The following is a 24015-nucleotide window of genomic DNA, read 5'->3' as shown; positions in this document are numbered from 1 at the left end:
TTACAACAGGGTGATAAGAAGAAATTTCAGCCAGGTTTTTCCGGGAAAGTAACTATCGGGGAGAGTCATCTAGTTGGTCAGCTAGTCAGGCCAGGAATGCACCTGGTGGGCAAAGTAAGGATAGACCTGCATTATCAGCCAATGCACGAACTTTTCGTCCACATTGCAGTTACTGTAAAAAGGATAACCATCTTATCGGGGACTGTTTTAAAAGGAAACGCGATAATGCGCAAGTGGTCGGTTTAGTGAGGTCAGCTCCGTTAGCGAGAGAGTTAATGGTTAGTCCCATGGCAGAGAAAGTAAACCCGTATGTGTCCACTGGTATGGTTTGTGATGTGAAACAAGAGTTGTGTCCTAAGGCAATATCAATCTATAGAGATACCGGGTGTAGTCAGAGTTTGATCACGCAAGAGTGTTTAGCTGGTATTGAAAATTCAGACATAGGACGTAGTTTGGTTTTAACCTTGGTTACTGGAGAAAATATGGTTGTCAGGTTACATAAGGTTTTCTTGTGTTCGAAGTTTGTGACGGGACCAGTCGTTATGGGTGTTGTGAAGGACTTGCCTGTTGAAAACATAGGAGTTTTGTTGGGTAATGATTTGACTAGTCAGTGTTGTCAGCCGACATGTGACCAATTGTTAATTAAAGACAGCCCGTTACCAATAGAAGAGTGTGAGGTTGATGAGATTAAATATCCTGCGTGTGTAAAGACTAGGGCTATGGCCAGTAGGTTATCACGGGATCTAGAGGATATTTGTGATTTGTCTCATACGTGTGTGAGCCATGAAATTGGAGTGGATGAGGTTATCAGTAAAATGGTAGATAAGTCAACTGACAAATTAAATGTGGTGGAACCTGTTGATCTCCCGCAGAGGGGAATTGAACCAGTTGTGTTTGATAGAGGGGATTTACCTTGTAATAGACAAGAGTTAATTCTAGAGCAGGGGGCTGATCCAAAATTGTTGGCAGTTCGCACTACCTTGTTAACTGTGGACAAGGGAGTATTAATAAATAAGAGAGTTAGAGATCGGATGTTGCCGGCGACCGAACTAGCTAGGACGCAACTGAGCCATGCTCAGAACAAAATAAAATCAGAGTTTGATAGGAAGGCTAGGAAGCAACTGAGCCATGCTCAGAGCAAAATAAAATCAGTGTTTGATAGTAAGACTAGGAGTCGGGAATTTAAACCAGGGGATAAAGTGCTGCTGTACCTTCCCATTAAACGGGGTTCATTACAGAACAGGTATTTCGGTCCCTATGTTGTGCACAAACGAGTTAATGAGACAGGGTATGTGATAAACACTCCTGATAGGGTTAGGAAAAGTAGGTATTGTCACATCAATTTGCTAAAAGGTTATTTTGACAGACTGCCGATAGTTCCAGAGAAACCGGTCCAAATTGAGAGACACTCAATTTCCTGTGATGACGTCAAGACTGCAGAGGTCAAGTTGGCCAACGGCCAGATTCTAGCAGACTTGAACCCCCAGCGAGCAAAGCTGACTACATTGATACAAGACAATGTTTCCATTTGTCGGGACCTTCCAACGGTTACCAATACCTTAAGCCAAGATGTGCGCTTGGAACCCAACGCTACACCGCGTCGACAGTATGCCTATCGGAGAAAACCTGGAAAACGTGCGACGCTGAGAAAGAAGGAAACGAAGTTCCATTGGCCAGGTGAATGCGAGAAGTCATTCAACCGTCTCAAGCAGAGGCGCTACTCGTCTCCCGTGATGGCAGCACCAGACTACCGCATGCCGTTCAAGCTAGCTGTGGGTGCCAGTGACGTGGGTGCTGGAGCTGTGCTGTTCCAAGAAGACGAAGACGGACTGGACCATCCTAATGAAAGCCTCCAACCAGAGAGTTTTGAGATGGAGTCTTCTTCTGCAAGAATACCCAATTACCATTGGACATATCAAGGGCACATCCAATGTAATCGCTGATGCCCTGTCCCGAAGTTGAACGTTATGATAATGTGTTGACATTCTTTATTTCTGTTTTGTTTATATATATTTTATTTGTATACCAGGGACTCAGAGATTCAGTGTGATTACTGGTAGTCACCTTATTATTACATGTGTTATATATGCCCGTATGCGTCGGTTAACGCACCCTTTTTGTTTTAATGTAGTATATTTCCCTATTCCTAGAGTAGAGGAAATATCCTTTTTGAGGTGGGGGTGTGTGACGGTACATGCTCTTAAATTTGTTTCGCCTGTGGCGATTTTAATTGTGTTAGAGGGCCGTGTGCAGTTTCATTGCACTTAAGCCCAGATGGGCAACTTGTTACGTAATACTTCTGCGCGACGGTCCTCGATCGGTACGCCTAATACACACCCAGCCAGGTGCGGAGGCCATGTGGCTAGTAGTTACGTAATATCTCCGGTAGTGCTGTTTATGGCCAGGAGATTGCTCGCGGTTGGCGACAGCCAGACTGACGATCAGAGAGAAATATACCGACTCTAGTAGAGGTAGAATATGAGATGATACGTGAGGTACCGCCTTGTACCCCCAGGCAAAATCCTGATTTATAATAAATAGCTAGTGTTTTAGAGATATCGAGAAGAACGAATTAGGAAGGCTCCAGGGGATCACGGACGTCGTCCACTGAACGAAATATATTAGTTCAGACGGGACTTTGGTAATTATATATTTTCTGCTCTGTGTATAACCTTGATGTGATTGATGTGACTTAAATATTTTAATACTGTATATACCAATATTCTTTAGACAGTGTCTTCGGTTATCTGACGAAGTAAATCGTAGACTTTTTGTTCTAACATTATACGAGTATTTGGTAATATAAAGCTTAGCCAGTCATCCTAGACGACCTAGGTACACTGTAGGTTATTGTCTTTATTGTGATCGGTACCAGTATTAATTCTGTGTTACAAGGTTATTGAATGAGTAGTTAGGGGTAATTAAAAATTAACCCGTTAGGAATAGAGCTGTAATTCCTTTATTAATTAAGTTCCCCTGGAAGCGTTCCTAAATTATCACACGTTACTGAACGAGTAGTAAGGGTTAATTAAAAATTAACCAGTTAGGAATGGTGTTGTAATTCCTTTATTAATTAACTTCTCCTGGAAGCGTTTCTCAATTATCACACGCGTGGGTGTTGTGTAACGGTGAAGTGATTCGCATATTGTGTAACTAGGCACCTAGAGATTAACTAATTAAGTGATCAGTTCTGGGTTGTTATTATTGCTGTTATTAATTAACTACTACGGCTGTACATTTGTCGGCGTAGGATAATACAGATTCCAAAGTGTATTGTGTTTTGTTGTGTTTCTAGTGAGCTAAACGTGCTATAATAATATATACCTTATATAAGATCGTATCTCTGATCATACCTAGAGACGAGCCATACTAGGGTTTAACCGCCTGTTACAGAGAGATCTAATAGATATACAGTTAGGAGAGATATTTTGATAATCGTGTTTTATTCAGTTACGGGAATTATAGAATCCCCGTGACAAAAATCATCCAACAAAAGTTGCAAATCAGTCAGGGATTTTACGGAGCGGTCCAGAAATCTAGTTTTGCACACACACACACACACACACACACACACACACACACACACACACACACACACACAAAAAACAACAACACCCATGTACATGATTGAATTGAAGTGTGGTGTGCGTGGCTATTTCATGCTGAAGGGTGTATACTACCAAATCAAATCCCATAGACGACAATAGTAACATATGTGGCTAAAACTCCTACCTGCAGCGTATCAATCGACTTAAAGCCACGGATATAAATACTACCATCCTCACCCTTAAAGCTGCTCATTTCTGAGATAACGGTTAGAGTATATGACTACCCTAGTTCCGCACAAAATTCAGGTACTTTTTTTTTTTACAGGTACCCCATACATGTTTCAAGCACAAGGCTACTGGACACAGTGATACAAGATGAAATAAAATTACATACATTTTTTTGCCCATTTCTTTTTCTTTTTCTATTTCTTTTTATAACCAACACACTAGTAAATAGCCGGAAGTTATTTGGTTTAGTACTACCTGAAATGTAGCCATTGAACAAACTTGAAAAACATATCGGGTTTCCAAGGAAATTGAAATATGTCTATTCCGTGTTTGCATTGGATTTGATTGAGCCTAGTAAATGTAATACTTTTCAATACCCGAGCGTCAAATCAGTGCACACAGTATGTAGGATGGTGAGACACAACCAACAGCTCCACATCCTGCCTGCATTACAAAGAGCGCTGCGACGTGCATGACAAAACTAACCAGCAACATTATGACGGTATCTAACGGCGATATTTTGAGTAACGGAGGACAAACACATTATTAAAGACACGGAAGCGTCGGTTTAACTGAGTTATGACTCTCTCCATATGCAATTTTTCTTCCAATTTCCGACTGAGGATTTTCATTTGTCAAATTTGGTACAGTTTTGTTTGGCTTTTTTTTTTTTTTTTTTTGATATCCCACCCCATCCCCAGGATTAATAACTATTGTTTTTGTATTTAAAATGTAATGAAATTTTGTGAAATGCTTTGTTAATAAATCTGGTTTGATATTATCATTGTTATGATTTTGTTTTCTGTTACAAGAATTAATGCGAAAAATATTATTAACTGTAGAGTGCTTAGTGTAATATCGGCGTGACGTGAGCGTGACGTAGATCACTTGCTGACCCAGTTCGTAGACACATAACGTGTAGTAGGTCTCGACATTTGCTTACTTCTGCGTTGCAGTTTGTTTGTAGTTGGTTTGTAATAAATAAAATACTAAACTAACTTGCCTGCCATACCATTTTTATGAAACTCGTGAACAGTTTTGGTATTCGACTCGCTTTCGCTCGTCAGATACCTAAACAGTCCACTCATTTTAACCAATGTGCTCAAGTGGTGTCGTTAAACAAAACAAACCTTAGTACACTGGTTGGAACAACTAATAGACGACGAGGATCAATCCCAGACAGACCGTTCTTCAAACGTTCAATTTTTTGATGAATGTCGGTTTGCTTATAACAGGTGCCACCAGTGGGGCAGGATATGCTCAACTTTCGCGAACACCTAATATCATCAGTTTTGACAGTGTTTCATGGGTGCATGTCATCACAGCTATATTTATTCCAACGAGCTGTGTCGTGTACTAATTTTGATTTAGAAAACATGTCTGGGAGTGATGCAGGAAGGATATTTTGGCCCAGTAAAGGATTTCTCGAGAGTGGCTGTCCTCTTTGAGTGGTGCAGGAAGATATTTTGGCCCAGTAAAGGATTTCTCGAGAGTGGCTGTCCTCTTTAGTGATGCAGGAAAGATTGTGGCCAAGTAAAGTTTTTTCTCGAGAGTGACAGTCCTCTGAATAATGCAGGAAGGATATTTCGGCCCAGAAAAGGATTTTCTCGAGAATGGCAGTCCTCTTTGCGTGGTGCAGGAAGGATATTTTGACCCAGTAAAGGATTTTCTCGAGAGTGGCTGTCCTCTTTGAGTGGTGCAGGAAGGATATTTTAGCCCAGTAAAGGATTTTCTCGATAGTGACAGTCCTCTTTGAGTGGTGCAGGAAGGATATTTTGGTCCAGTAAAGAATTTTCGCGACAGTGGCTGTCCTCTTTGTGTAGTGCAGTGGTGCAGTAGGATATTTTGGTCCAGTAAAGCATTTTCTTAAGAGTGGCAGTCCTCTTTAAGTGATACAGGAAAGACTGGCCCAGTAAAGGATTTTCTCGAGAGTGACGGTTCTCTTTGCGTGGTGCAGAAAGGATATTTTGACCCAGTAAAGGATTTTCTCGAGAGTGGCTGTCCTCTTTGAGCGGTGCAGGAAAGACTGTGGCCCAGTAAAGGCTTTTCTCGAGATTCGTAGAATCAACCACTATTTTGTCAAATACCCTTTCGACTCTGCATTGAGCAGAGATACGATTTTTATCATGGATAACGGTTTTGTCGTTCAGATTTTAAGTCACATTAATATCTTTTGGTCTAATCCAAGTATTTATAATAAAATATTTACACCGACCTCGATGGCGCAGTGGTTAAGCCATCGGACTTCAGGCTGGTAGGTACAGGGTTCGAAGCGAGTTCTTTAGGGTAGGCTCAATGGGTAGGTGTAAGGCCACTAGACCCTCTTCTCACTCACTAACCACTAACAACTAACAACTAACCCACTGTCCTGGACAGACAGCCCAGATAGCTGAGGTGTGTGTCCAGGACAGTGTGCTTTAACCGTAATTGGATATAAACCAGAAAATAAGTTGAAATGAAATGAAATCTATTTACATATTGGAATTATAATATGAAAACACCGAGACACTGCAGCTTTAATTAAATGGTTCACGCAGAATCAGCCAACTTGACGTAAATCTAGGTTACATGCAGTTTGGCCAATTAAAGTGACCCTACCTTCTGCTTGCTATTTCGTTCATTTTGGTGTAATGGGGCGTGGAAAAACCTAAAATAATCAACCGCTATGGTTTGCAATTTCCTCGGTCGTCGATAATTATAGCTAAATCAAAAACCGTCGTTTGATCGTGAAAAGTACACATTTGTCAATTTCATCCCTGTAATTACGTCAATCATTCGCTCGCGCTCGTAGATGGGCAGGTGTGCTTCAGTGTCCGCCGGTCGCCTAATTAACGGTACCTTTTGTTTTAGACAAAACCACACTGCGCCGTTGGTCATAAGATATGACATCGTAATGATAATGTGGAGATGGAAAAGCATATAAAATAATAAGGCCGGAAGTTAGGGGTGGGTTAGAATGATTAATTAAACGATGTCCGAATGAAATGCGCATCTGAGCTTTTCGGTATTGTGAAATGTGAACGTCTTGCATGTCAGAATGATTAAATACACGTATCACAGGCCAGCGTACTGCGAACTACCGAGATTAATAAATAGTTTAGGTAGCACAATTTGACGAAAATAAAAATTTATCTGCAATAATATCAAGTCATTATATAATGTGTGAGATTTTTAGACGTTATTGTCTAGCTTACTCAAATGATGAGATGCATATTATTGTTTCCAATTAAAAATAGCTGGGCTATACGTGTTAGAAATGTTTTAAATAGGAAGAAGGAAATGTTTTATTTTACGACGCACTCAACACATTTTATTTACGGTTATATGGAAGAAGGAAATGTTTTATTTAACGACACACTCAACACATTTTATTTACGGTTATATGGCGTCGGACATATGGTGAAGGACCACACAGATATTGAGGGAGGAAACCCGCTGTCGCCACTTCATGGGCTACTCTTTTCGATTAGCAGCAAGTGATCTTTTATATGCACCATCCTACAGACAATGTAATACATACCACGGCCTTTGATATACCAGTCGTGGTGCACTGGCTGGAACGAGAAATAACCCAATGAGCCCATCGACGAGGATCGATCCCAGACCGACCGCGCACCGAGCGAGCGTTTTACTACTGGGCTACGTCACGCCCCAAAGTATAATTTGTTAAATAATACTGGCTTTTCTATAGTCTGGCAAAATCAGGATGTAGGGAATGAAATGGCGTTTTATCATTATTAAAGCAAAGATTAAAAGATATGTTTATACGGGGTTGGCGCAAGCGATTAGACCTTTCTTCAAGAGCATCACAAAACCGACATATATCAAATATTTATTCTTATAAATCATATTAAAGATAGTATTTCTATTGAAAATATAGAACTGCTCATAGATTATTAATTGAAACGGGAAGATGTGCAAAACGTAACCCAACTGCGCTGGAAAATCGTAAATGTTTTACTAATTTAATAGAAGATGAATTCTATTTTATACTTATTTGTCCTGTATACATATCTGTCAGACATTACATACCCAAATATTACAAAAATAACCCTAATATGTTCAAATTTATAGAATTGTTAAATAACAACAATGAAAGAATAGTAAGACGGTTAGCTTTGTATTGTTTTAAAGCTTTTGAAAAAAGAAACACAATTTTGTACAATTAAGTTTTCCCTGCATGTGAATGTGAATGCATAAGTAGAAAGTTTGTGTAACTGTTATATATATATACTGTCATCCTATAGAAAATGCAACGGCATTAGACAGAGATTCATGGAATCAACCACCATTTTGTCAAATGTCAATTTGACTGCGTTTTTTCAGATTAAAAAAAGTAAAGTTTGTTTTATTTAGCGACGCCACTAGAGCACATTGATTTTTTTTATCTTATCATCGGCTATTGGACGTCAAACATATGGTCATTCTGACACTGTTTTTTTTAGAGGAAACCCGCTGTCGCCACATAGGCTACTCTTTTATGACAGGCAGCAAGGGGTCTTTTATTTGCGCTTCCCACAGGCAGGATAGCACAAACCATGGTCTTTGTTGAACCAGTTATGCCTTCGGAGCACTCACTCAGGGTTTGGAGTCGGTATCTGGATTAAAAATCCCATGCTTCGACTGGGATCCGAACCCAGTACCTACCAGCCTGTAGACCGATGGCCTAACCACGACGCCACCGAGGCCGGTTTTTTTCCCAAAAATACGACTTTGATAATGTATTACGGTTGTGTCGTTCAAGTTAACTTATTTACGACTGAAACAGGACTTTCTTTTTTAATCATCTAAAATTAAAATTAAATCAAGTACATTTTGGTCGTTTTATATACTAGTGTATGTAATAGATCAAATTAACTGTACATATGTTATTTTTAAATAATGACTTTGCTTTTGCTTTTTTTAAATGATGAATTAAAAGAAGAAGATAGTTTTGTTCATTGTAAATGATGAATTATATATGAAATAAATTAACTATACTTTATCTTATAAAATAAATTAACTATACTTTTGCGCCTTTTTACATACTGTAAAAGAAAAATATAACGTGTTTCTTCTAACACTATTTGTCACAATTACCATATGTTTGACATCCAACAGCCGATGATGAATAAATCAATGTGCTTTAGTTGTGTCGTTAAGAAAAAGAAACTGAACCTTTTTAAAATAATGATTTATGTAGAAAACCTGTTGTGATGTAGTCTAGTTTTTATGCATACTAAAATAAAACATTCAAAGAAATATTTCACAAAAATAATTCTGTTTATTCTAATCAACAAGACAATAGTATGGAAGTAACGTTTTATTTTATGTAAATTAAAATAAACACAAAATAAAATAAATAAGTAAATACACAATGAAATAAATAAATAAACGCAAAAATGAAATACATTACACATTTCACATTCCAGAAATTCTTTAATAAAATGAAATTTTCGCATTATTTTGTCAAAGTCGTTGAACCTAGATCTTGAGATATGAGGTGTTTTTTTTTTTTTTTTTTTTTTTTTTTTTTTTTTTTTTTTTTTTTTGGTTGCAAAAAATGCATTTTGAGCTATTCTAACGCCAAGACGATAAAATATTTTCTAAATTTATTTATATAAGAAGTTGTAAGTAATGTGTCATTTTACGTTCAAAAAGAGCCGTACCAGCCGAAAAATAAACACAGCAATGACCATGAAAATAGTTTAGGGAGGGAACCAAGGACAAAATGGCACATGGACCAACATCGGCAAAGAGCACTATAATAGTTTGGCATTCGTGAAATGAAAATTGTAAACAAACTGTTACAAAAAGTGACACTTCAAAATTTTTAGGGGGACTTGTTCCCCTGGTACAGCCCTTGGACCTGCCCTTGCACAGCCTAATAACTGGGGTCAGTGCCTCTAACTCGAGCCGCCCTCGCGATTATTTTGTGCGCTAAGTAGCTGTAATGAAAGGTGTCGACTAATATTGCACAACTGAAAGAAACCCAAATCTGCTAGACTGATGGGCAGTGTGCGTAAAATTAAATGATGTTACGCGAATTCGGACTGTTTCTCCGCTTGACAGCCCGACATAAATCACTCCAAGAGGAAAATAGAGTCCACCATTTTCAATCCATTACATGAATTTTCAAATGTGGAAGACGCATGGCGCGAAGTACCCTGGGAATTCACGTAGGCGCCAAGTCATTAGTGGAATTATCCCCCCTTCGTTTGCAAATGAATATCGTCGGTCCAGAACACTTGAAATTACAATTTGCTTTCAAAGAAAACACGCTCTTGGAGGATAACGTCGAGTACATTTACACTGCAAAACATCCGTCATACACAGGTCAAAATTTTGTGCCAACCCATTAGGCAGGGACATCAAAGTTTGTAATAAATTTTGTTATTGCAGAGAGATTGTAAAAAAACACCCGGGAGACTTCTGTTTCGGTCGAGCTGCAGGAAGCAAAGAAGACCCATTTGTCTTTTAGACCATATCCCGGCTCTGATACGAATATTTCTGTATATGAATATGCATCAATTTTTCGTTATTGCTTGTCCCATGGGCGACATATGCCGAATTTTCCATTTCCATACAGCTTTATGATACATAAATGGTGAATAATCTTGGACGTAGATAAATTGCCGGGCTCAAAGGCCAGCTGTTAAAGTGGATAACATCTCGAAGATAGCTGACTTTCTGCAATCCCCTCTCTCAAGAACAAAATAATAACTGTCATCTTTGATTGCTAATAATTACCACCGTCTTAGCAGTTTTTGGCCTTTGCATTAGGAAATGATAGTATCTTCTTCTTTCTAGCCATTGACCTTTCGCTAAATTGCCATTTTGTTTAGAAGCCGCGTGGTAATTAATATGAATGGGTTAGGTTTGAAATTGAAAAAGACGCAACAGTTAATGGATTATTTTCTCTAACATATTATGATAATGATATTTATTTATTTATTTATTTTATTCATTTATTTATTTTATTCATTTATTTATTTTATTCATTTATTTTATTTATTTATTTACACAACCACATAGTGGTATTTGTAAACTTACAGAGCATAAATGAAACATCAATTTCAGCCATGGAACTTATGAATATTACATTGTATGTACCGTAACAAATTAATATTGCAACCGAAAAGTGCACATCAGATTTGTGTTAAATTTATTTATTTATTGAAGTTGTCTAAATGTTCTTTTCATTTCATGTTTAACACAATTTCCACAAGGAAAAAGTTAAAAGTTAAAGTTTGTTTTGTTTAACGACACTCCCAGATAACATTGACTTATTAATCATCGGCTATTGAATGTCAAACAATTGGTAATTTAACATATAGTCTTAGAGAGGAAACCCGCTACATTTGTTTTCATTAGTAGCAAGTGAACTTTTATATGCACCATTCTACATACATGATAGCACATACCACAGCTTTTGATATACTAATCTTGGTGCACTGGATGGAACGAGAAATAACCCAATAGACACACCGACGGGGATCGATCCTAGACCGACGGCACATCAGTGCTTTATCACTAGGTTATGTCCCACCACTCTTTCCGCAATGGCAAGTCAGTGCTATAAAAGAAATGTTATTTGTCGTGTTCTGCAGTATAGTACTTGAACCATAACTTTACCACACGTAAACTGTTTCAATAGACCTACGACGTTAAATAATTTAAAACAATTTCATTTGATATTATCTACATGCATGCATACATCTCGCGGACTGGTCTATTGGGATTAGACGTTTTATTCTTTCTCGCATCCCTACCCAACACCACTGAATCTTTTAGAGTTCTTTTGTTTTTGTTACATCACGCGGTACGTACAATGATTGTATTAATGGGTTTCTAGGATTATTAATTAATTATAAAGCGTTGTTTTTGTTGTTTTCTTGTAGGTAACACAGAGAACATTGGTATAACGAAACGGGATTCCCAGAGCAATAACACAGTTCAGGAACCGCAGATAAAATACTGGAAGTATAGATTTCATTTAATGTTAATTTGATATTAATGCTTATATCCAATTAAAGGGACTGTCCCGAGTTTAATATTGGAAGTGTGGTTTTAATTTCATGTTAATTTGATATATCAAATTAAAGGGAATATCATCAGTTTAATACTAGAAATGTGGTTTTCATTTCATGTTAATTTAATATTAATGCTTATATTCAATTAAAGGGAATATGCTCAGTTTAATATTGGAAGTGTGCTTTTCGTGCTTATATCCAATTAAGTTTCAAGCACGTTGTCCTGGACACACACACACACACAAACACACACACACACACACACACACACACATCTTATCTTAGCTATCTGAGCTGTCCGTTCAGGACAGTGGGTTAGTTATTAGTGGTTAGTGAGAGAGAAGCGGGTGTAGTGGTCTTACACCTACCCATTGAGTCGTTAAAACTGGCTCTGGGTGGGAGCCGGTACCGGGCTGCGAACCCAGTACATACCAGCCTTATGTGCGATGGCTTAACCACGACGCCACCGAGGCCAAGTAAAAATCTGACAAATTGTGATGTGGTGCTTTAAGGTCGATGGTTTTAACCAATACGCCACAGAACCCAACTCCGTGTGGTTGATCAAATTGACAGGTATACCTACCATCCTTAAAGGTGAATTTCAAAGTTACATGATAGCTGCTTACCCTAAAAAATATTTATTAACTTTTTCTGTGTAAAGTAAATATTTTACCTTCAACTATATACCCATAAAAATCCCAAACGAACGCATTTAATTTACTAGTACAAAAGAAAGAAAATACTGGAGAATCTTTAAAGAGCAACCGACGGAAAAGAGTGCGTTCAGTTGAGTCAAGTAGTTGTTGCAACAAAGCTTGCTTTCTTTGTGCAACTCGTCTGTCTCAGCTCTATCGTGTTGTCTATAGTTCACTTGCTAGCCTTTGTGGATTCGCCGATTTCTTAAGATTTGTTATGACATGTTTATCTACGAGTTATATGGAGTCGAGCATCATCCCACAGATGTGATATAATGGTAGTACATACCACGGCCTTTGTAACCGGCCTCAGTGGTGTCGTGGGTAAGCCATCGGACATAAAGCTGGTAGGTACTGTGTTCGTAGCCCGGTACCGGCTCCCACCAAGTGCGAGTTTTAACGACTCATTGACTCATGTGGAAGACGACTACACCCTCTTTTTCTTTCACTAACTACTAACAACTAACCACTAACCCACTGCCCTGGACAGACAGCTCAAATAATTGAGTTGTTTACCCAGGACATCGTGCTTGAACCTTAATTGTATATAAGCACGAAAATAAGTTGAAATGAAATGGCCTTTGTAACACCAGTTGTAGAGATCTGGCTGGAACGAGAAATAGCCCAATGGGCCCACCGACGGGGATCGATCCTAGACCGACCGCGGTTCAAGCGAGCGGTTTACCACTGGGCTACGTCCCTCCCCAGCTAGCTGATGACGCCCCAGCAAGATGAAGACAAAAACCAGTCGGGTTGACCAGTGTATTATCACAGACAGCTCCAGGGAATGCCGGCTCTGTCGCTCTTACCCCAAAAATCCGCGACTAGGCCACAAATCTGTATTCAGGACAGCACCGCCAAACTGTTTTCAATAAATCTCCCTTGGTTTGTTTGCCTCCACCAATTAAGGGTTTTGTCCTTATGTTTGCTGATTGCTTCCGTGGCAATAATTTGATCCTTTTTAGCACGGCGCTGTCCCGGCAAGGTCACTGGTTTGAATGTTAATGAAGTTGTTTAGTTAATTGTGTTTTCACACTGTTGTCTTTGAGATTACAGCGATGCCACTTCAAACTGCAGACAATATGGCACATTGAATTCATACCGGCTTCGGAGGTGTAGTAGTTAAAGACATCGGTCTTTTAGGCTGGGACGTACTGGTGGTCGCAGCCCGGTATGGGCTTCCACGCATAGCGAGATTTAACGACCTATGGTGATGTCACACCATACGAGTAACTCGTCTGTTTCATTTCAACTTATTGTTCGTGCTTATATCCAATTAAGGTTCAAGCACGCCGTCCTGGGCAAACAATTCAACTATCTGAGCTGTCTGTACAGAACAGTGGGTTAGTTATTAATTGGTAGTGGATAGCGAAAGAAGAGGATGTAGTGGCCTTACACCTACCCATTGAGCCCTTAAGAACTCGCTCTGGGTTGGAGCCGGTACCGGGCTGCGAACCCTGTACCTACCAGTCTTTTGTCCGATGGCTTAACCACTGCGCCGCCGAGAACAGCCGACTGTGAGAAAATAATATTACGATTACGGTTGCTGTGTAATCGGCTATTCTTATACGAGACACTCGTGTCGTGTGCCGTCGCCTTTAATGGTAGATGTATGCCTACTACGCCAACCTTTTGTTTTTTCACTGACAACTAACCAGATATCTGAGTTGGGTGTCCAGGACAGCGTACTGGAACCTTAATTGAAAACAGGTGAATATTACATGCGCAAAGAGTTGCTCTACGGTTCCAAGATTCCTTAAAGCGGTGCACGAAAATTAAATTTAAATGAAAAATTAACCGAAAGTGTATCACAAACTATGGGAGAGTTTCTTAAAAGCAGTGGCTATTTGTGTGCAAATGTGTAAGAGGATTTGAATCCTTTTTGAACAGACATTAATCCAAATTATTTTTTATTTCCGTGCTTAAATCTAATTAAGGTTCTATCACGGTGGACATACTCGCATCAGTTATCAAATGTTACAATTTCGTTAAAATATCACTGGGCTTTTAACACGATAAAGGTTTCGCATTTGGATCGGCACCAACAAAAACATTCTTTAATATATAATTGAATAATTTAACTAACATTATAAAAATAAAAATAAATTACTTGAAACCTCATAACTTTTTTCTAGGTTTTGAATTAAAAACTTAAAATCATAAAATGTAATCTGCCAAGATCCAAACTAAAGAAAACAACAACCTAACAATAACTTAAGAGAGAAAAATATTTCAATATCTCCCGAAGTTTTTCCACTAAATTAGAACCGCGGTATTTTTCTCTGATTTCGACATTTGACAGACGACTTCTGGCGCGTGCTGTGACGTCACATGACAAAGATGGAGGATGCGTAGTTTGCGAAGGTCCCTGATGGATGCTCAAGAAACTCAGATTACTGCCCTGAGACTCGAGGAATAATGCAAATCTTTTAAAACTGTCAAAAAACAAAGCATCTGCATAAGTGAACTATTTTCTGTAGTATGATGCATGGTACACGGGCATTTCCTTTGAGAACGTAAATGTGAACCGCAATCATTATTAACCAAAAGACAGAGATTAAGCTAGAGGGGCAAAGAAAGAGAGCGAGAGAGGGGAAAAGAAGGGAGAGAGAGAGAGAGAGAGAGAGAGAGAGAGAGAGAGAGAGAGAGAGAGAGAGAGAGAGAGAGAGAGAGAGCCAACTGAATTAAAACATAATTATATGTATATCTTCATATTATAGATGGTGATAATCATCATACAATAAATAAATAAATATTCAACATATAGCGCTGTGTGACACTATTTTTAGTCAATAAATAAATGACAAAATAATATATTATTTGAAGCAAATCTATCTATCAAAGTCAAAGTTACTATCGTTGAACATGTTTATAATGACTGCTTTAATAATAGTCATACAAAATACGGTTTTTTGAGAAGGCGAGCAATGTAACGTGGTCGTAAAATACGTGCACATATGTGCGAAGGGCTATGTGCTTTAGGTTCAAGTTGCATGGTGTATATTAAAATACTTCAAATGTTTTTTTTTGTTTTTGTTTTTTTTGGGGGGAGGGGGAGGGGCGTAAATAAATTGCTTTGCCATATAAATGTTTCATTATGTATACACTCCGTGCATTTTCTGTTTTCTGTTTACGAATGATCAACCAATAGCCATAAACCTCTGTACTGGACTGAAAACCTATATAGCTGAGATGTGTGCCTAGGGTGGTGTACTTGATTCTGAAATGGACTTGAACAAGGAAATAAATTTTAATTTTAAAAAGTTAACGAATTGTTGTTAGAAGATACAGACAAACAATGGAAACACAGCTCACGGGTAAAGTTATCCGGAATGCTGTTACAACTGAATGTGACCGCTGACTACTTCAGCTGAACAAATATGGCGGATTCTAAACGTTTTGTTTCCATAGGGTCCCTTAGTTCCACGAAAGGCACTTGGCACACACTAAAACGTTGCAAAAACATTATTAAGCAAAATAGCAAAGGTTATTAAAACGTAGAAGACGACGATTGGCAGACTTCGTGTTGCATTCTCAGTGTATATTAGTATTTAAAATAATACTGCAGAAGATGTAATATGTCACCCAGGATCTATTGGGATTAAATATTTTAAGTATTTACCGAATACGCATGTTTAAAGGATAACGGTTTAAATATATAAGGAATGTGACACATTTCAAATAAATAAATAAATAAATATAATTTTGAAAATGGATGAGAGAGTATTTTTGTGCATTAGTAGAAAAAAACCCCAAAACATATATATATATATATATATATATATATATATATATACACACATACACACATATATATGTATACATATATCTATACATACACACATACATACATACATACATACATACATACATACATACATATATACTTTATTTTTCATTTATGTTAGTATGGTGGACAGTGTATAATAATTTATTTCCCTGCTACATATATAATTTATCTGGGACTAGCCCAATTTCACCAAACATCGTAAGCCTAGTTTTGCACGTAAACGTAAATCTACAACTAAACCACAATTTTTATTACTATTAAAGTACAATAAATATAGTTAAAAGTACACATATTTAATTTTCTTTTGTTCTTAAAATGCTCCATCTTCTGTAATGATGTAATTTTCTGTGTGAAATAGATGCCAAACAGATGTAACTATATGTCCAGTATAACTGCTAGTGGCAGGCGATGTTTTGTGAAAAAGGCCCCAGGGGCGTAGCATGTTCTGAACCTGGTGGGGTTCAAATATGAACCTGGCCGACCATTTTGTCTCCATTTTCCCTGGACACATACATGAATAGCCTATTATTGCACTTTTAAAAAACAATGTTTTTTTTGTGGGTTTTTTTTTTTTTTTTTTATCCCACTGCCCCCTTTCGTTTCTCTCCTTTTGAATTCCATCTCATTTCTTCCCGATCTGGCAACTCCTATCTTTCAACTTCTTTCGCTGTCCACCTCCGCATCCCAGTCCTTGTCTCTCCAACCGCGACAATTGCTTGTCTCTTGTGGCTATCTGTGCCACACACCTGCCATTATAATTAGTCTGAGGAGTGTTCAGTAGTTACTTCTGGCATTGTTAAGAGGCACTTGTAACCACCTACTATGCACCCCTACTACCGGCAGTCGTTAGTTAGTGCCGTGGGTCAGACCAGCTTTATTAGCGGCAGAGGATGAGGATGCCAGGTGGGTGCAGGGAAATACACAGAGACTACACCCGTGGAGGAAGTTGAGACAGGTAGGCGATGGTGTGGACAGCTCAGAAGACAGAGTCGGGGGAAGCTGCAGCTAGGGTCGAAACAGATTGAAATAGTGGGAGAAATTAGAATTTTTTTTTATATTAAGATAATGAGAATGATAGGCAGAGGGTGATAGATGAGAAAGATGAATGAATGTGTGAGCCAGCTTTGACGGGATTTGAACCACTGTCGTCAGCTTGATTGTCCAGCAGCTTATCCACTAGACCACGGAGCTCACTAAAAACAATGTTTTAGCCTCAACGGAGGTGGGGGATTCGAACTCTTACATCCCAGCCTAACGCCCCTGGGTATACGTATTCGTAAGAAGGAAAATACTAAACTGCAGCATCTTCAAAGCAGCTGTCACTAGATGTTCCGTCGTCAGACGAACGCACTTGTACGGGAAGCCACACAGCGTATAATGTGGCATGAACAACATTGTCAGCACCGTGTTCTTTGGGGTTCATTTCCAGAACGCTAGATGATAAAGCCCTCTGTTTAGTACTATTCACTATCTTAACCCTTTTGCGATCATTATTTTTTTCTCTCTCATAAATTCTAGGCTTGTATACACATCCGCGTTTTGATAATAATTAGATTGTTGTTTTCAACTGCGTGGTTTCTGTTCGAAAATGTAAATGCTGGTTGAGAATTGTGTTGTTCGTAACTAGCAACTCGTTTATAGTACACAAACCCATGTATATATTGTATAAATAATATAATAAATATTACATTATTGCCATAATAACATGCATGTGCCGACGTAAACAGGGTTTTATATTCTGGGGTAGGGACTCTGGGTCACTCATACCAAATTTTCAGTAATTTTGGGGGTTGTACAGGCACAAATTCAACGATGGAAACAAGGAGGTTCTCCGAACCTCAAAGTGTCCCAGAAATCTTGTGTTTAACAATCAATATAATAAATTTAGTTCTTCTTGGTGAGGAGGATGTAATATTTTGGTCGAACAGATGTGTCTTTGGAAATGTTTGATTGGGCGGGCGGGCGTATGAATGTATTTATTCTGTTTGTCTGTCTGTCTGTCTGTCTATCTGTCTGTCTGTCTTTTTTTTTTTTTTTTTTTTTGATGCGCGGTCGTTTTAGGATCTATCACCGTAAGTGATTGGGCTATTTCTCGTTCCAGCCAGGGCACAACGACTGGTATATCAAAGGCCGTAGTATGTGCTATCCTGTTTGTGGGATGCTGCACATAAAAGATCCCGAGTTTCCTCTCTAAGACTACATGTCAAAATTACCAGGTTTTTTGTTTTTTTTACATCCAATAGCCGATGGTTAATACATCAACGTGCTCTAATGGTGTCTTTAAACAAAACAAACTTTAAACTTTAAGAAGAAGAAGAAAAACATTTTTAAAAATTGATAAAATTAATACATATACACTATTGCAACGCAGTAAATACTAATGTGAGCCGTCCCGCTTCTTATGATATTTCAAGAAACATTTTAATCCATATGTACTAGTTACCAGTGTGGGATGTAGATAGACACCGGTTACCGGTGTGGCATGTATGTAGCACTAAACCAAATAATTTCCGGCTGGGTCAAAGTTCGAGGTGCACCGAACTTTTGATAGAGAAGTTAGCACCACAAATCCTGTGATTGGTTATAAATGTGTTGATTGTAAATGTGTTGATTGTGTTGATTGTAAAAAAAAGAGTTTCATCTGGGCTAAAAAATGTAGTACCTCTGTGTCAAGTAGCCTTGTGCTTGGAACATGTTTGGTGTACCTGTAAAAAAAAGTACTCAAATTTGTGCGAAACTATGGGTGTTGTAAAAACATCTGGTTATACCGAAAATTAGCCATGCAAGGTACCATTTTCTTCAGTTAATACTTTGAGGGAGGGTTGTAGTACTGATATGTATGGGTCATAGTTTGGTTGATATATTGCATATAGTGTTGTTAAAAACAAATGTTAACATGGTCGCCTATTGGATTTTATTTGGTATAGTCATACCTGCAGATATACACCGTTTACCGGTGTGGTATGTAGATATACACCGGTTACCGGTGTGGGATGCAGCTATACACCGGCTACCGGCGCGGGATGTACTTAAACACACCGGTTACCGGCGCGGAATGTTCGGATTCACCTGACAATGTCATCAGATTGGATGTTTGTGTTATTATTTTTATTTTTTATTAATTTTTTTTTTCAGCCAGGAATGTCACGCCTCGTTCCAGATCACTAGATCCGGGTTCCTGGAAGACTCGGAGCAAGCGCAGTTCGGTCTGTCTGATTGACAGCAGCGCTGCGGAGATATAACCCAAATCATAAGGTTGAGAGAGAAGTGATGTTTTTACAATTCTCGTTTCGACTTTGCAGCACTGCCTAGGAATGTTGTTTTCAAATAACTGATAAGTACTTGGAAATGTGCGAATAATCCTATATAATAGTTCTTTATCTAGCAAACATAACATTAAATGTGATCGTAAATAGTATGTATGTAGTACCCAACATGTATGCATATATAGGTTTATGCACATACATACCGTTGTACATACATACATACAGACAGACAGACAGACACACACACACAGACACACAAACACAAACACACACACACACATATTCATTTCGTATATATATATATATATATATATATATATATATATATATATATATATATATATATATACATATGTTTGACGTCCAATAGTCGATGATAAGATAAAAAAATCAATGTGCTCTAGTGGCGTCGTTAAATAAAACAAACTTTACTTTTTTTATATACATATATTATAAAATAAATATATAATAATATGCATGAATATCTATATATTGTATCATATGTATGTCAGGTTTGACTATTTCATACATAGGTCTTGACTCAAAAGGGATAATTCAATCCTTTCTGGCCTAACACATTGTCTCATGCCGTTGCTGGGACTCGAACCTGTGGTACCGAATCGCCCGCAGGTTGCAGCCTTGCCACGATACGCTCTCAGCACGTAGTGTAAGTGCATATATGCATGTGTGTATTATGTATGTATGTATGTATGTATGTAGTTAGGTAGGTAGGTAGGTAGGTAGGTAGGTAGGTAGGTAGGTAGGTAGGTAAATATGCACGTACGTACGTACGTTCATGCAAGACTATATCTTATGTATTTAGAATTTGGCATGCATGGAACTAACAATACTGACCTACTTTCACAATGTGGTGCTCCCAACGTTCATTGCCAGGTGTATGCTACATTACACGATCTACGTATGCATTAATATACAATTACAATTTATAATTTACTACAGTCATAAAAATACAGCAGTTACTGAACCACTTCCAATTCTTCGATTCAACAGTAATCAGATTTTGATAGACGACAACAACACTTTAATTTAATTTCAAGAGAGGAATATTGAACTTAGGAAGCAAACGAGAACACAGGAAAGATAATATTTATACGTATATGTGGAATTCAAGTTCACGCTTGGGAAATTATACGTGTAAAGTAATTCTTTGATTTAAAACCTGGTTATATATATATATATATATATATATATATATATATATATATATATATATATATATATATATATATATATTTTTTTTTATTTTTTTAAAATATTTCTTTCATGTTAATAATTTGTTAAGTTTGGGTTTTTTAATATATTTTTTTATTATTTTTGTTTGAATGTTTGTTTTGTTTTGTTTTTTGTTTTGCTTTGCTTTGTTTTGCTTTGTTTCTTGTTTTGTTTTGTTCTGTGTGGGTTTTTTTTTGTAAAATGTTTTGGGGGGGGGGGGGGGGGGGTATTGACTAAAGACATTTCCTAAACCACTTTTCTCCATTTATTCCGATCTGTTTTATGTGTTCTTTCATTTATACATTTATTGTTCTTCACTATTTTTCATTCAGTTTTCCTATTCATCCAATTCTATTTGTCATTTCTTTTCTCATTCATTCATTCATTCATTCATTCATTCATTCATTCATTCATCGATCCATTCATCGGCTCATTCGTTCATTCAGTTATTCGATTATTTCTTCCCCCATTCCATCCATCCATCCATACTTTCTTTCATTTACGTTTCAATTTGAAAAGTGAAATTGATAAATTCCAATCCCTTGACAGAGACATTTTCACGTCTTAAATGAAATTTCACAATAGCCCAATTTGCATGAGGGTTAGGTGCGCCATAAACCCATGAAATTATTTTCCAATGAGCTGCAAAAGGTCACGGCCGTTGGCGCGTGATCACGACCCGGGCCTCATCTGTGATGCAGTATCTCTGGGAAAGATTAATTTAACTACTGAATAGTCATACATAACTTTTGAACTGAAACTAATAGTTGTAATTATTTCTCACTATTGAAATTTCAGATTACTGCGCAAGGCATACTTGTCACTGTTGTCAATTAGCTATTAGCGCCGCGTGTCGGGAGTTGGGTTGCCGAAAAGCGATTCGGGGTCACGTGGCAGGCTCGTCTTAAAATGTCCCATCTAATTGTAAATATCTGAGGGTCATACACGTTTTTAATTTTTTTTTTTTTTTTTTTTTTTTGCAATTCAATTCAGCTATAAATATTCATCAATTCATTTCTCTAATTTCAATTATATGGTGGGTTTTTAAAAACATTAATTAATTCATTTACCTAAGCATTAATCTTACTGTCCATTATCCATTATTTTATTCATTGCGTATCTATGTATCTAATAAAAGATCCCTTGCTGCCTGTCGTAAAAGAGTAGCCTATGTGGCGACAGTGGGTTTCCTAAAAAAACAACAGTGTCAGAATGACCATATGTTTGACGTCCAATAGCCGATGATGAGATAAAAAAAAAAATCAGTGTGCTCTAGTGGCGTCGTTAAATAAAACAAACTTTACTTTATTTTACTATGTGAAATTAATAAATTCCAGTGTTACTAATTTATATGTATTGATGTATGCATATCTATATATTGTATGTATATCGAGGTTGACTGTTTCATACACAGATATTAACGCACTGGCGCAGGAATAATTCAATCCTTTCTGGCCTCACAAATTGTCCCATGCCGTTGCTGGGACTCGAACCTATGGCACCGAATCGCCCGCAACTTGCAGACTTGCCACGATACCTTTTGAGCTATTGGGGCATCCATATGGTATGTATGTATGTATGTATGTATGTATGTATGTATGTATGTATGTATGTATGTATGTATGTATGTATGTATGTATGCATGCATGCATGCATGCATGTATGGATGTATGTATGTATTGATGTATGAATATCTATATATTGTATGTATGTCGAGGTTGACTATTACATACATAGATATTAACGCACTGGCGCAGGGGATAATTAAATCCTTTCTGGCCTCACAAATTGTCCCATGCCGTTGCTGGGACTCGAACCTGTGGCACCGATTCGCCCGCAAATTGCAAGACTAACCACGATACGCTCTGAGCTATCGAAGCTTCCATAAAAAGGAAGCTCTTTAACTCAACCATATGCATGGGACCTATAATCTACGCGGTCGATCCCGCTTACGTGCATGAAACAGTGTATGTATGTATGTATGTATGTATGTATGTATGTATGTATGTATTTTATACAATCTATTTTATATATGTTATATATGCCTTATGTTTTAGTAGGTTATTTAATTGCAGTTTTTTATGAAATAAAAATCAGAAACATTAACCAATATCTTTAAGCCAGATTTTTTGAAAAAAACAACAACCCAAAAAGCAATAGAAAATTGATTTAAATATCTCACCTATATCCAAAAAAAAAAGAAAGAGAGAAAGAAAGAAAAAAAAGGAAAAATATCAAGACCTATTTAAAATTGTATTTAGGTCAGCGTGGGTGTAGCGTTTATGTTTAATTTCGTCTTACTAAGAGGAAGTTTTGGGGTTTTTCATTTTAAAAACAAACAAACAACAAAACACCATACTTTCTGCACTTGAATCCCCAGCAACCTCACGTACATCCGTGCCTGACGTCATTCTAGGACAAAGATGCATGCAGTGTAGAATAAGTAAATTAAACCATCGATTACTTCTATTTATTTTATTTTCCTTTTCTGTCCTTTCAGTTTATTCAATCGTTTTTCACAAACATTTACTTTAATTGATTGAATGATTTATTTATTGAAAATTGCAGTCCCATTATTGTACAATTTAATGTTTGTAATTAGAAGTGGGCCTCGTAAGTTGAATAACTTGTGCCCAATCCTTTTATGTATGTATATATATATATATATATATATATGTATGTATGTATGTGTGTGTGTGTGTGTGTGTGTGTGTGTGTGTGTGTGTGTGTGTGTGTGTGTATCTATATCTCTATATCTATCTATCTATCTATCTATCTATCTATCTATATATATATATATATATATATATATATATATATATATATATATATATATATATATATATATACTCTTCAAAAAAAGAAACGCAAAAGGGTACAAATGGGTTATAACTCCGATTTTATGTTTCCTACCGGTTCATGCTTTGTGAATATAAGGTCATTGCATGTCCCAAACACATTCCCACGGTTACATTCGATAAAACGCAGCTACTGTACAATAAAGTTCCAAAATGTGAATATTCGCAAAAACGCAGCCACGTGCAAACCATGTCACCACTGCACGTGCGTTGTCTGCACGTGCAACATGAACACCGACAGTATAAAAGTGCAGGGTGTTCGCTTGCCTGGCCTCTGTATCTGGCCGACAGTTGACAATCTAGGACATGCCACGTCTCAGTGAACCGCAGAGAAACAATGCCATCGGCCGACTAGACGCAGGCGAATCCAGAACGGCCGTTGCCA

At 37.6% G+C, this 24015-nt stretch overlaps 1 long non-coding RNA gene across 1 annotated transcript in view; it reads left to right on the top strand.

Annotated features, from left to right (window-relative positions):
• The window catches only part of LOC121384456, a 46524-nt gene extending 34476 nt beyond the window's left edge, over positions 1-12048 (top strand). The window contains exon 3 of the long non-coding RNA XR_005959390.1: positions 11657-12048. This is a non-coding gene — a long non-coding RNA (uncharacterized LOC121384456). The remainder of the gene's footprint in view (positions 1-11656) is intronic.
• Positions 12049-24015: the final 11967 nt, after the last annotated feature.

This window comes from Gigantopelta aegis, chromosome 10 (genome assembly GCF_016097555.1).
Source record: "Gigantopelta aegis isolate Gae_Host chromosome 10, Gae_host_genome, whole genome shotgun sequence".
NCBI lineage: Eukaryota > Metazoa > Mollusca > Gastropoda > Neomphalida > Peltospiridae > Gigantopelta > Gigantopelta aegis.
Note: the sequence above shows the minus strand (reverse complement) of the source record. Positions and strands in the feature narration are given on the sequence as shown.